General features: G+C 49.3%; 1 long non-coding RNA gene across 1 annotated transcript in view; it reads right to left on the bottom strand.

Annotated features, from left to right (window-relative positions):
• LOC122900614 overlaps nucleotides 1-14,114 on the bottom strand; it is a 191,447-nt gene that overhangs the window by 84,049 nt on the left and 93,284 nt on the right. The window contains exon 10 of the long non-coding RNA XR_006383272.1: nucleotides 9,746-9,849. This is a non-coding gene — a long non-coding RNA (uncharacterized LOC122900614). The remainder of the gene's footprint in view (nucleotides 1-9,745; nucleotides 9,850-14,114) is intronic.

The following is a 14,114-nucleotide window of genomic DNA, read 5'->3' as shown; positions in this document are numbered from 1 at the left end:
TCCTGAAAGCAGCCCGGGAAAAGAAGTCTGTAACATACAATGGTAAAAGTATTAGATTGGCAGCTGACTTATCCACAGAGACCTGGCAGGCCAGAAAGAGCTGGCATGACATTTTCAGAGCACTAAACGAGAAAAACATGCAGCCAAGAATACTATATCCAGCTAGGCTATCATTGAAAATAAAAGGAGAGATTAAAAGCTTCCAGGACAAACAAAAACTGAAAGAATTTGCAAACACCAAACCAGCTCTACAGGAAATACTGAAAGGGGTCCTCTAAGCAAAGAGAGAGCCTACAAGTGGTAGATCAGAAAGGAACAGAGACAATATACAGTAACAGTCACCTTACAGGCAATACAATGGCACTAAAATCATATCTCTCAATAGTTACCCTGAATGTTAATGGGCTAAATGCCCCAATCAAAAGACACAGGGTATCAGAATGGATAAAAAAAAACAAAACCCATCTATATGTTGCCTCCAAGAAACTCATTTTAAACCCGAAGACACCTCCAGACTTAAAGTGAGGGGGTGGAAAAGAATTTACCATGCTAATGGACATCAGAAAAAAGCAGGAGTGGCAATCCTTATATCAGATCAATTAGATTTTAAGCCAAAGACTATAATAAGAGATGAGGAAGGACACTATATCATACTCAAAGGGTCTGTCCAACAAGAAGATCTAACAATTTTAAATATCTATACCCCCAACGTGGGCGCAGCCAACTATATAAACCAATTAATAACAAAATCAAAGAAACACATCAACAATAATACAATAATAGTAGGGGACTTTAACACTCCCCTCACTGAAATGGACAGATCATCCAAGCAAAAGATCAACAGGGAAATAAAGGCCGTAAATGATACACTGGATGAGATGGACATCACAGATATATTCAGAACATTTCATCCCAAAGCAACAGAATACACATTCTTCTCTAGTGCACATGGAACATTCTCCAGAATAGATCACATCCTCGGTCCTAAATCAGGACTCAACCGGTATCAAAAGATTGGGATCATTCCCTGCATATTTTCACACCACAATGCTCTGAAGCTAGAACTCAACCACAAGAGGAATTTTGGAAAGAACACAAATACATGGAGACTAAACAGCATCCTTCTAAAGAATGAATGGGTCAACCGGGAAATTAAAGAAGAATTGAAAAAAATCATGGAAACAAATGATAATGAAAATACAACGGTTCAAAATCTGTGGGACACAACAAAGGCAGTCCTGAGAGGAAAATATATAGCGGTACAAGCTTTTCTCAAGAAACAAGAAAGGTCTCAGGTACACAACCTAACCCTACACCTAAAGGAGCTGGAGAAAGAACAAGAAAGAAACCCTAAGCCCAGCAGGAGAAGAGAAATCATAAAGATCGGAGCAGAAATCAATGAAATAGAAACCAAAAAAACAATAGAACAAATCAACCAAACTAGGAGCTGGTTCTTTGAAAGAATTAAGAAAATTGATAAACCCTTGGCCAGACTTATCAAAAAGAAAAGAGAAAGGACCCAAATAAATAAAACCATGAATGAAAGAGGAGAGATCACAACTAACACCAAAGAAATACAAACTATTATAAGAACATACTATGAGCAACTCTACGCCAACAAATTTGACAATCTGGAAGAAATGGATGCATTCCTAGAAACATATAAACTACCAAAATTGAACCAGGAAGAAATAGAAAGCCTGAACAGACCCATAACCAGTAAGGAGATTGAAACAGTCATTAAAAATCTCCAAACAAACAAAAGCCCAGGGCCAGACGGCTTCCCGGGGGAATTCTACCAAACATTTAAAGAAGAACTAATTCCTATTCTCCTGAAACTGTTCCAAAAAATAGAAATGGAAGGAAAACTCCCAAACTCATTTTATGAGGCCAGCATCACCTTGATCCCAAAACCAGACAAGGATCCCATCAAAAAAGAGAGCTATAGACCAATATCCTTGATGAACACAGATGCAAAAATTCTCACCAAAATACTAGCCAATAGGATTCAACAGTACATTAAAAGGATTATTCACCACGACCAAGTTGGATTTATCCCAGGGCTGCAAGGTTGGTTCAACATCCGCAAATCAGTCAATGTGATACAACACATCAATAAAAGAAAGAACAAGAACCATATGATACTCTCAATAGATGCTGAAAAAGCATTTGACAAAGTACAGCATCCCTTCCTGATCAAAACCCTTCAAAGTGTAGGGATAGAGGGCACATACCTCAATATCATCAAAGCCATCTATGAAAAACCCACTGCAAATATCATTCTCAATGGAGAAAAACTGAAAGCTTTTCCACTAAGGTCAGGAACACGGCAGGGATGTCCATTATCACCACTGCTATTCAACATAGTACTAGAAGTCCTAGCCTCAGCAATCAGACAACAAAAGGAAATTAAAGGCATCCAAATCGGCAAAGAAGAAGTCAAATTATCACTCTTCGCAGATGATATGATACTCTATGTGGAAAACCCAAAAGACTCCACTCCAAAACTGCTAGAACTTATACAGGAATTCATTAAAGTGTCAGGATATAAGATCAATGCACAGAAATCAGTTGCACTTCTCTACACCAACAACAAGACAGAAGAAAGAGAAATTAAGGAGTCAATCCCATTTACAATTGCACCCCAAACCATAAGATACCTAGGAATAAACCTAACCAAAGAGGCTAAGAATCTATACTCAGAAAACTATAAAGTACTCATGAAAGAAATTGAGGAAGACACAAAGAAATGGAAAAATGTTCCATGCTCCTGGATTGGAAGAATAAATATTGTGAAAATGTCTATGCTACCTAAAGCAATCTACACATTTAATGCAATTCCTATCAAAGTACCACCCATCTTTTTCAAAGAAATGGAACAAATAATTTTAAAATTTATATGGAACCAGAAAAGACCTCGAATAGCCAAAGGGATATTGAAAAACAAAGCCAAAGTTGGTGGCATCACAATTCCGGACTTCAAGCTTTATTACAAAGCTGTCATCATCAAGACAGCATGGTACTGGCACAAAAACAGACACATAGACCAATGGAACAGAATAGAGAGCCCAGAAATAGACCCTCAACTCTATGGTCAACTAATCTTCGACAAAGCAGGAAAGAATGTCCAATGGAAAAAAGACAGCCTCTTCAATAAATGGTGTTGGGAAAATTGGACAGCCACGTGCAGAAAAATGAAATTGGACCATTTCCTTACACCACACACAAAAATAGATTCAAAATGGATTAAGGACCTCAATGTGAGAAAGGAATCCATCAAAATCCTTGAGGAGAACACAGGCAGCAACCTCTTCGACCTCAGCCGCAGCAACATCTTCCTAGGAACATCGCCAAAGGCAAGGGAAGCAAGGGCAAAAATGAACTTTTGGGATTTCATCAAAATCAAAAGCTTTTGCACAGCAAAGGAAACAGTTAACAAAACCAAAAGACAACTGACAGAATGGGAGAAGATATTTGCAAACGACATATCAGATAAAGGACTAGTGTCCAAAATCTATAAAGAACTTAACAACCTCAACACCCAAAGAACAAATAATCCAATCAAGAAATGGGCAGAGGTCATGAACAGACGTTTCTGCCAAGAAGACATCCAGATCGCCAACAGACACATGAAAAAGTGCTCCATATCACTCGGCATCAGGGAAATACAAATCAAAACCACAATGAGATATCACCTCACACCAGTCAGAATGGCTAAAATCAACAAGTCAGGAAATGACAGATGCTGGCGAGGATGCGGAGAAAGGGGAACCCTCCTACACTGTTGGTCGGAATGCAAGCTGGTGCAACCACTCTGGAAAACAGCATGGAGATTCCTCAAAATGTTGAAAATAGAACTGCCCTATGACCCAGCAATTGCACTACTGGGAATTTACCCTAAAGATACAAACGTAGTGATCCAAAGGGGCACGTGCACCCGAATGTTTATAGCAGCAATGTCCACAATAGCCAAACTATGGAAAGAACCTAGATGTCCATCAACAGATGAATGGATCAAGAAGAGGTGGTATATATACACAATGGAATACTATGCAGCCATCAAAAGAAACGAAATCTTGCCATTTGCGACAACATGGATGGAACTAGAGCGTATCATGCTTAGCGAAATAAGTCAAGCGGAGAAAGACAACTATCATATGATCTCCCTGATATGAGGGAGTGGTGATGCAACATGGGGGCTTAAGTGGGTAGGAGAAGAATCCATGAAACAAGATGGGATAGGGAGGGAGACAAACCATAAGTGACTCTTAATCTCACGAAACAAACTGTGGGTTGCTGGGGGGAGGGGGGTTGGGAGAAGCGGGGAAGGTTATGGACATTGGGGAGGGTATGTGCTTTTGGGTAAATTGGAAGAGGTGGTGAACCATGAGAGACTATGGACTCTGAAAAACAGTCTGAGGGGTTTGAAGTGGCGGGGGGGGTGGGAGGTTGGGGTACCAGGTGGTGGGTATTATAGAGGGCACAGCTTGCATGGAGCACTGGGTGTGGTGAAAAAATAATGAATACTGTTTTTCTGAAAATAAATAAATTGGGAAAAAAAAAAAAAACCACCATTGCCTCTCGGCTGCTACCCTGGGTCCCCGCTACTGCTGCTGCTAACAGTGGTCCCGCCCTGTAGACAAGCACCAAGCCCAGCAAAGCCAGGCCCTTGCTTTGCTGCCTGACCCACCACACCATGACATTGAGACCCTGCTCATACCCGGCTAGTCCTGCCCACCCCCAAGGACACTACCGCCTAGCTACTCCCCTCCCCCCACTCCAATGCCTCCCGGCTGCCAGGCATGTGGCTGCCCACCACGTCCACCACCCCCAGCGCGGCTACCAACTTGCTGCTCCCCAGAAATGCACCCCTGCCACCCTGCTGTGCCCCCACAAAGGCCCCTTTACTGCCAAGCCACATCTGTGTCCTGTGCCTCGGCCTCTGCTGTGATTCGCTTCCCCGCCTCATTGGCATGCACTATGAGCAGGTCCAGCAAGCCAGCCAAGCTGTCTCTGTGCTGCGCCTCAGGGATGGTCCCACCCTCCCTATGCTGCCCTGCCACCTCTATTCCAACACCCCCTCCATGTGCCACACTGCTAAATCCCTCAGATGGCACACAGCTCCCGACCCACAGGCCTCTACCTCTCCCTGCGCCACTACTGCCTGGTTGCCTCCTCCCCCAACTCTGGTGACCCCAGGTCTCTCCCCTACTGGTTCCACCCCCATACCTGAGCGTTTTCATCTCTCTGACACCTCCTGGCACCCTTGCAGCCCTGCCACCCCGCCCACCACGCCGAGACACTCACCTCCCGATGATGCCAGGCTGGTCCCTCCCCTCCACCCTCCAGAACCACCTAATTGCTTCCCCCTCCCCCGGTTCTGTTGTCTCCCTGCTGCCAGCCGCATTACCATGCTACTGGCACCCTATCCACCACCTCCCCATGCTTCCACCACATTGCTACCGCCCCCATACATCCCTGCCCCCCTTACCTCAGCTGCCGCCGCTCCACTGCGGCCCTGTGCCCCAGGCCACTGTGTTGCTTTGCCCTCCCGCCCCTTTGACGCGCACGATGGGCCCGCCCACCACCCCCTCCTAACTGTTGCTGCCCCACTGCCTGAGGCTTCTCCCACCCCCTCACCCCCTCACCCCCTCTGCTGCCGCCTAGATTCCGACAATCCACCACAGGTGCCACACAGCTCCCACCCCTCCCTGTGCCACTACTGTCGGTCCCCTTCCACGCCTCTGGTGACCCCTGCTCCCTCCTCCGTGATCCCGTCCCCCTACCTCAGTGTTGTCTCCCAGCTGCCAACCCCTCAGGCCCATGCAGCCCCACCCACCACGCCGTGACGTTTACGCCCGGCTTAGGCCCAGCTTGTCCCGCCACCAACACCCGCCCCCCAATACTGCCTGACGGCTTTCCCCTTCCCCGCGCTCCGTTGCCTCCCTGCTGCCAGGCACATTACCGTGCTACGTCCACCCTGAATATCTGCCCTCCTCTCCAACGCAGCTCACACTGCTACCATCACATGCACCCCTGCCGGCCTGCTGTGCCCCTCACGCTGCCGCCCTTACCTCAGCTGCTGCTGATCCCAGGCAGCCCTACGCCCCAGGTCTCCGCTGTGCTATGCGTCCCCGCCCCCTTGATGTGCACTGTAGGGTCACCCACCACGCCCACCCCGCTGAAGCTGCCCCGCCCCCTTGAAGTGCATGATGGACCCACCCACCACGCCATCCTAACCGTCGCTACACTGCTGCCTGGGGCTGCTCCCACCCCCTCGACCCCTCTGCTGCCGTCTAGATTCCACCCATCCCCCAGAGGTGCCACACAGCTACCCCACTGGGCTGACACGCAGATCCCACCCCTCCCTGTGCCACTTTTGCCTGCCCCCATCCCTGCCTCTGCTGACCCCTACTCCCTTCCCTGTGATCCCGTCCCCCTATCTCAGTGTTGTCTCCTGGCGGCCAACTCCCCGCCCACCGTGCCGTAACGTTGACGCCCCGCGGATGCAGAGATTGTCCTGCTCCCCTCCACGTGCCACTATCGTCTAACTGCTTTCCCCTCCCCCCTGCTCCGTTGCCTCCCCGCTGCCAGGAATATTACTGTGCTACTTCTGCCCTGAATATCTGCCCCCCTCCCCACGTGGCTCACATTGCTATCCCCACTGGCACCCTTGCCAGCCTGCTGTGCCCCGCACACTGCCCCCCTTACCTCAGCTGCCGCTGCTCCCAGGCAGCCCTAGGCCCCAGCCTCCACTGGGCTACGCCGCCCCGCCCCCTTGACGTGCACTCTGGGGCCGCCCACCACGCCAGTCTGTTGTGGACCCGCCCACCATGCCCTCCACTGCTGCTGCCCCACGCCCCTGACGTGCATCATGGGCCCGCCCACCACGCCCCCGCCCCGCCTCCGCTGCTGCAGCTGCTGAGCCACTGCCTCTGGGCTGATCCCACCCCACTCCCAGTTGCTGCTGCCTAGATTCCATACCCCCCTCACAGTCGCTGCAGGGCTGCCCCACTTGGCTGACACAGCTCCCCCACCACGGCCTGCTACAGCTCCCTGTGCCACTACTGCCCAGTTGTCCCCTCACCTGGCTCTGGTGACCTCTGCTCCCTCTCTCACTGGTCCCGCCCCCTACCATAAGGTCATCACCTGGCTGCCACCTCCTCCCACCTGGGGAGCCACACGGCCCCACCTACCACCCCATGCCATGACAGCCCCATTGCCCCACTGAGTTGCCCTTGATTCCTTCTGCCAAGGCCCGCCCCCCACAGCTACCCCCCCCCAGGAACCTGCTGTCCTGCTGCACATCCACCCAGCGCCACTGCAGCCTTCCCCAAGCTACTGCCCACGTTGCCCCTTCTTGCAGCCCTGCCCCTGCCCCCAATCCCCGCCCCGCCACCCGTTGGCCTGGTGCTGCTGCCAGCGTTTCAGCCCACCGCCCCTTCCATGGTTGCCCTGCTGCCGCTGCCTTGCCCCACTACCATGAGACCGACACCCCGCTGATCCTGCCCACCCCCCACCATTAGCCTCCAACCCACTACCATCCTGCTTAACCCCCCCACTCTGCTGCTGAACCACTATGCCCCACCAACGCCACTGCCACCCCACTGCACCTCCCCAACATCGCTCTGACTGCGACCCAGTGACATTGCTTCCCGCTGCCCTGCCCTGTTGCTGCTGTCCTGCTGCACCCACCCTCCACTGCTACCTGGCTGGACTGCACACCCTGCCCTCGATGTGGCCCCAACAAACCCTACCCCCACCACTTCTCTGCCCCTGGGACCCTTACCGTCACCTCACTGCCCATCGGCTGCTGCCCCAGGTTCACACGCTGCCCTTGCACTGGCTTCGAAGCCCTGCCCCCCTCCATGCCCTGTTGTCCTGCTCACCACGCCAGGCGTGGACTCGCCTCCATCCCCCTCACAGGTCCTCTCTCCTAACCGCAAGCTACTGTCTAGCATCCCTCCCCACCCCAAGGGCTTCCCTGCCTGCTGCCCTCCCCGTTTTCAAGGGCTCCCACCCCACTGTTCCCACCTCCCGTCCCCCGCTGCTACTGCCTGGCTACTCCACCAAATCCTTGCCTCAGCCGCCATACCTCCCTTGTGCAATACTCTACTTTTCTTGAGGATATGCCAGGCATCAACCTAAATATTTTACATATACCATCTTAATGAATCCTCACAACTACTCTGAGAAAAATGCTATCCTCTATCACATTGTAAATGAGGAAACTGAGGCTTAGAAAGATTCAATATTTTGGGGCACCTGGGTGGCTCAGTGGGTTAAGCCTCTGCCTTTGGCTCAGGTCATGATCCCAGGATCCCCTGGGATCGAGCCCCGCATTGGGCTCCCTGCTCAGCAGAGAACCTGCTTCCGCTCTCTCTCTGCCTGCCTCTCTGCCTACTGTGATCTGTCAAATAAATAAAACAAAATATTTAAAATAAAAGAAAGTTAAAAAAAGAAAGAGAAAGAAAGAAATGAAAGAAATAAGGAAGGTTGGTTCAATATCTTGCCTGCAAAGAGTATGAAACAGCTGAAATTCAGACTCAGGTGGGTCTGACTCTTGAGCACAGACTCACTCCCATACTGCCTCTCACTCTTTCTCCACAGAGAACAGGTCCGTCTCTACCTGTCTCCGAAACCTTACAGAATTCGGCTGCTTTGTTTTCTCTCCAATGCAAAGGAGCCTGTATTCTGTACCTCCAGAGCCATTTCCCTCCCATACTCCAAGTCTGAATTTCCACCTTGAACTCCTCTTGTCCAAAACTGAACCTTCCTATATTCCTCCAAATATGCTTCACCTTTGGTGCCCCCTGTTGACTCCTCTGCCATGCATTCTTAGAAACATCACGGCATTTTTTATTCACCTCTGCCCCTGGCCCCTTTTCATAATCAGTTTCCAAGTTGTGTTAATTTTACTCCTGAATGACTAAATTATCCACTTGTCTCCATTCCACCAGCCTGAACCACCCCCACATCGCCTCTGAACTTTGCTTTATAGTCTATTTCTATTCATCTTGAATCATTACCACTTCCTACCCTCTATTCCAGTGACTGGTCTACATGTCTTATATCCCTCACCAAACTATGAGCCCCTACAGGGTAGGAAACGTGATTCATCTCGGAATTTGCCATAGCACTTAACACAGTATCTAGCATATGGCGGGTGCTTAGCTAGTATTGACTGGCTTAATTTGTAAATTCTCTATGTAAATCAATATATTAGCCAAACTGCCTATTAGACCATTTGAAATCCACAGAGCTCAGAGCAGCAAAACCGTGAAAGTAGATTCAAATCATCAAAATTGCCAGGAGATCTGATTCACCTGAGTCCCATTCTGATCTTGTCGAAATTTGTCATTAGGCTCAGCAATCCTGCTTTTTTGTTCCTGTGGAACACTCCAGGATAAACCATCCACTGGCACCAAAGCCCTTTTCTCATCATTCCCACCACACCCTGCAAGGTCAGAATATGTCATTTTCCTTCATGTCTCAGTCTATGAGATGCTAGGTGGTACCTAAACCCCTTTGCAGTGATAATAACTCTTGCCAAAGTACTTTGAACTTGGCAGGTCACCCTGTTGTTACAAGCATTCCCATGCCCAGAGGCCACCACTAGGAGGCTCCAGCATGTCCCTGAAACCAGGCTGTTCAGCAAGTCTCTGGGAATGACTGGGGGAAAATTCCAAGTCTTGATTCCAAACTCTATATAAGGGAAAGCAGGGCAATCCCGATGACCACTCACCTCAGTATATAGCTGGATGTCCCAGGGCCTGATGCAGAACAGGTGTTATCTTGTCCCTGCATATTGGAGATTCCTGGTGTGGCAGTTATGTGGATGGCCCCTGCCTGCAAAACAAAAGAGAAGCATAAGATCTAATCATCTCACAAAGGGAAGAGGGGCTTCGAAGAGTGCAACATTTCGCTCTCTCTCTCTCTCTCTTTTTTTTTTTTTTTTTGGCTTTGGTCAACTAACTATGCATACGAAGAGCATCTTGGTGCTACTGTTAGTGTTTATGGCACAAACACACATAACCAAGTACCCCTTCTAAAATGCTTAGTGATTGCAGCCTTTGACATTTTACATATATCAAAGGGATCAAAGGTTCTTGTGTAGAAGTAGAAATCCAGACCCATGAAGTATTTCATTCTTGGAATGACTGTAAAGAAAAAGGCAAGATCAACAGCTTTATTTCCTTTACAAGCTTGATTTCATATGAGGTATGGGAACTAAAATCATTCGCAAATTTTTGTAAATTAATATTTAGCATAATCAGAGAGGTGCTTCTGAATTGTAGGAAGAATCTAAAACATCTGGGAAGTAATATATTCTACAAATTGAAAACCCTTAAGTCAGTTTTCCAGTAAGCTCAGAAAAGGAACATTTGCGCATGCCTCTAAACTGTCTTAGCATTTATACATGCAAACTGAGAAAAATGTTGTATATTGTGGGAAACATAAAAACAATATTTTAAAAGAAGAAATAACCTTTCAACAACAATTCCACCATATACTATGATATCATATCTATACTCACACTAATCAAAAGTATCAATAAAATTTAATATAGCATGACTTTATTACAACACAGGAACAATGTACAAATAATATTTAAGATCCTGAGTTCCCAAGTAGTAAGCTTTGAGCCTTAAAAAAAGCATTTGGAGTAATATAAACTTTACTGCTTAAACAAGAGCAAAAAAGACTAGGTAATGTAATTGGGAACTTAAGCAATCATCTACAAAAATACTCATATTTCTAAATTGCGTAATGTTTTAGAATAAGCACAGTTTTAATAGCTAAGGCTCAGACTCTAAGTTTTTTTTAAATCAGTATTTCTCATATGGTAAGGCTGTTGACAAGATATCAAAACTTTCAGGGATAAAATTAAAATATGGTCATTTTTACATTTGCCAAAATCCCTCTTTATAAACCACCAGTGAACAAATTTTTAACTATTCAGTTGTTTCTTATAAATAGATATAGTCCTACTGAGGATAGCTGCATTTTTTTTATTTTATTTATTTATTTGGCAGAGAGAGATCTCAAGTAGGAGAGGCAGGCAGAGAGAGAGAGGAAGGGAAGCAGGCTCCCTGCAGAGCAGAGACCCCGATGCGGGGCTCGATCCCACGACCCCGAGATCATGACCTGAGCCAAAAGCAGAGGCTTAACCCACTGAGCTATCCAGGTGCCCCGATAACTGCATGTTTTAAAAACTTTTATTCCGGAAAGGTGGACAACGAACACTATTTTCTATTCTTACTCAAAATGGATGTCAGTTAACATTGCCTTATGTAATTGTTGGTAACTCAGTGTTAACATCCCAAGAAATTGCTGTTTGCCCCACTTCCCCAGCTCATTTTCTTCAATTTTAAGCAATTAAAAAATACTGAAATTCAAAATTACATGTGTGTACGTGTGTGTATTCTGCTGCAATTTTTTTCATTTTTTTGGAGGTTTTTTTTGTTTTGTTTTGTTTTGTTTTTTTTGGAGACTATTTTCTTTGGAACTGCCACACCAGAAATCTCCAAAAAGCGCTAGCAGGGGGAAGGGTCAGAGGGAAAGGGAGAGAGAATTTTTTTTTCTTTCTTTAGATTTTATTTATTTGACAGAGAGAGCGCAACAGGCAGAGCAGGAGAGGGAGAAGGAGAAGCAGGCTCCCCGCTGAGCAGGGAGCCAGATGTGGGGCTTGATTCCATCCCAGGGTCCTGGGATCCTGACCTGAGCTGAAGGCAGATGCTTAACTGACTGTGCCACCCAGGTGCCCTGGAAGAGAGAATCTTAAGCAGGCAGCAGACGACACACCCAGGATCGAACCCTCAGGCTCCATCTCAAGACCCTGAGATCATGACCCGAGCCAAAGGCAGGAGTCCATGCTTAAACGACTGAGCGACCCAGGTGACCCTAGATTTTTAATTTTTTTAAATAAAAAAAAACACTGAAATATGAAAAAGGAAAAACTCTGCTTTAAATTTGGATTTGCTCATATTCCCGCATAATTTCTAGGGTGAAACTTTTGTCCTGGTTATTTTCACTCACAGCTTTCTAGGAATATTTGTATCATGGTCCCTTTTTAAGAAGAATGATTAATTCCATCTTGTCATTAAGTCACTATACCCTCATCTTCATTATTACCTTCTACAAGGCACACACTCCAAAATATTTCTAGGAGTCCCGTGTGCCCCATCACAAGCATCCAACAATTTGATAGCGCTGCTACCAAATCACTGCCCCCCCATGCTTCTGCCCCCTGGCTAGTCCCCACACCCTGTACCACTGCCACCCCACTGTGCCATCCCCCACTGCCACCCTGCTGCACCCTACACTCCCGCCACTGTCCCTTCTACCACCCATTCCTGACAGGCCGCTGCCACCAGCGCTGCCACCCTCCACCCTGGTACTCCACAGCAGTTCTCCTTTGTTCCACAATGGCTAACCCTCACCACAGCTGCCCTGTTGCCCTGCCCATTGCAACTGATGCCCTGCTGTGCCACCTCCAGTGCCCTTATCGCTCCCTTGTGCAACCCCCGGGACTCTGCCACCCTGCTGCGCCACCATCCAGTGCTTCTACTGCCCTGGTACCTGTGTTTCCAACAGCACCACCACTGCTACCGTGGTCACCCTGCTCCTGCCCATCTCCACTGCCCCACCCAGCCCCCAAGCCATGCTGTGCCATTGCCATGTAACTGCTGCGCCACTGGTCCCTCCCAGCCACATGCAGGCCAATCCCTCCCCACTTCACCTCCCTGCTTTGCCTCCCCATGTGCTGCCATCTCAAGTCACTGCCTTCCTCAAATCACTGCTGCCTCACTGCCCTGCCCCCACCATTTCTTCACTGCATACTCTCCCCTTGCTGCCGCGGCTGTGCAGAGCCCCTGCCCTGCCCACACAGCTATGAACCTGATGCTTTTGCCCTGCTGGTCCCACCAAACACCCCCGAACTGCTCCCGCCTGTCGGCCCACCACCCAGCCCCAGTGCCTCCAGATTCCCTACCCGTTGACCTGCTGCTGCCGCCCCACGCATACCAGCCTTCTCCCAATGCTGCTACTGCCTGGGTGCCCCCGCCTCGTGACCCTGCCGTCCGCAGCACACCCCTCATACTGTCCACCTTACCACCGCTGCTGCAGCTAAGCTGCTGCCCTGTGCCCCAGGCCACTGCTGACCTTCACTGTCCAGCCCCACTGACATGCACTAAGGCCCTACCCCGCCCTTCATGCCCTACCTGAGCAGTTGCTGTGCCGCTGCCTCTCAGCTGGTTCCGTCCCCCCATCTCCGCATGCCACCACCCGCCTGCCACCCCCACATGCACCCGTGCAGCCGTGCTGTCCCACCCCGCCCACCACCATGCTCATTCCTGTCCTGATGCCCCACCACCCCTCTCTGCTACTACCACCCCTCTCTGCTCTCCCCACATCCCCACTACCAATCCCCTGAACACCCCCTCGCCGTCACTGCCCCCTTACCGCTACCCTGCTTCTGATCTGCTGCCACCCTGGGTCCCACTCTTGCCCTATGTCCTGCTGCTTCCCTGTGTCCTGCAGCTGCTGGTCTTCATAGTACAGCCCTATGCAGCCCTGCCCTGTTGACTTGCATGATTGCCCCACCTACCACGCTGGCCCCTGCTGTTCCTGCCCACCCCTCCCTGCAGATACCACCTAGATGTTATCCCTTTCCCCCACTCTGGAGCCTTCCCGATCCCCTACCCCTATTGCCGCGCTGAGTCATGAGTCCATGAGCCGCCCCATGAGTACTAATCCACCTTCCGTGCACTGGTACCCGGCAGGCTGCCCTCACAACGTGAGCCGCTCCCACCGCACTGCACCACCGTCCACAGCTCCCCCACTTAAAACCACCATTGCCTCTCGGCTGCTACCCTGGGTCCCCGCTACTGCTGCTGCTAACAGTGGTCCCGCCCTGTAGACAAGCACCAAGCCCAGCAAAGCCAGGCCCTTGCTTTGCTGCCTGACCCACCACACCATGACATTGAGACCCTGCTCATACCCGGCTAGTCCTGCCCACCCCCAAGGACACTACCGCCTAGCTACTCCCCTCCCCCCACTCCAATGCCTCCCGGCTGCCAAGCATGTGGCTGCCCAGCACGTCCACCACCCCC

This window comes from Neovison vison, chromosome 2 (genome assembly GCF_020171115.1).
Source record: "Neovison vison isolate M4711 chromosome 2, ASM_NN_V1, whole genome shotgun sequence".
Lineage (NCBI taxonomy): Eukaryota > Metazoa > Chordata > Mammalia > Carnivora > Mustelidae > Neogale > Neogale vison.
The sequence above is the reverse complement of the archived record's forward strand: the minus strand, read 5'-3'. Positions and strand labels throughout refer to the sequence as shown.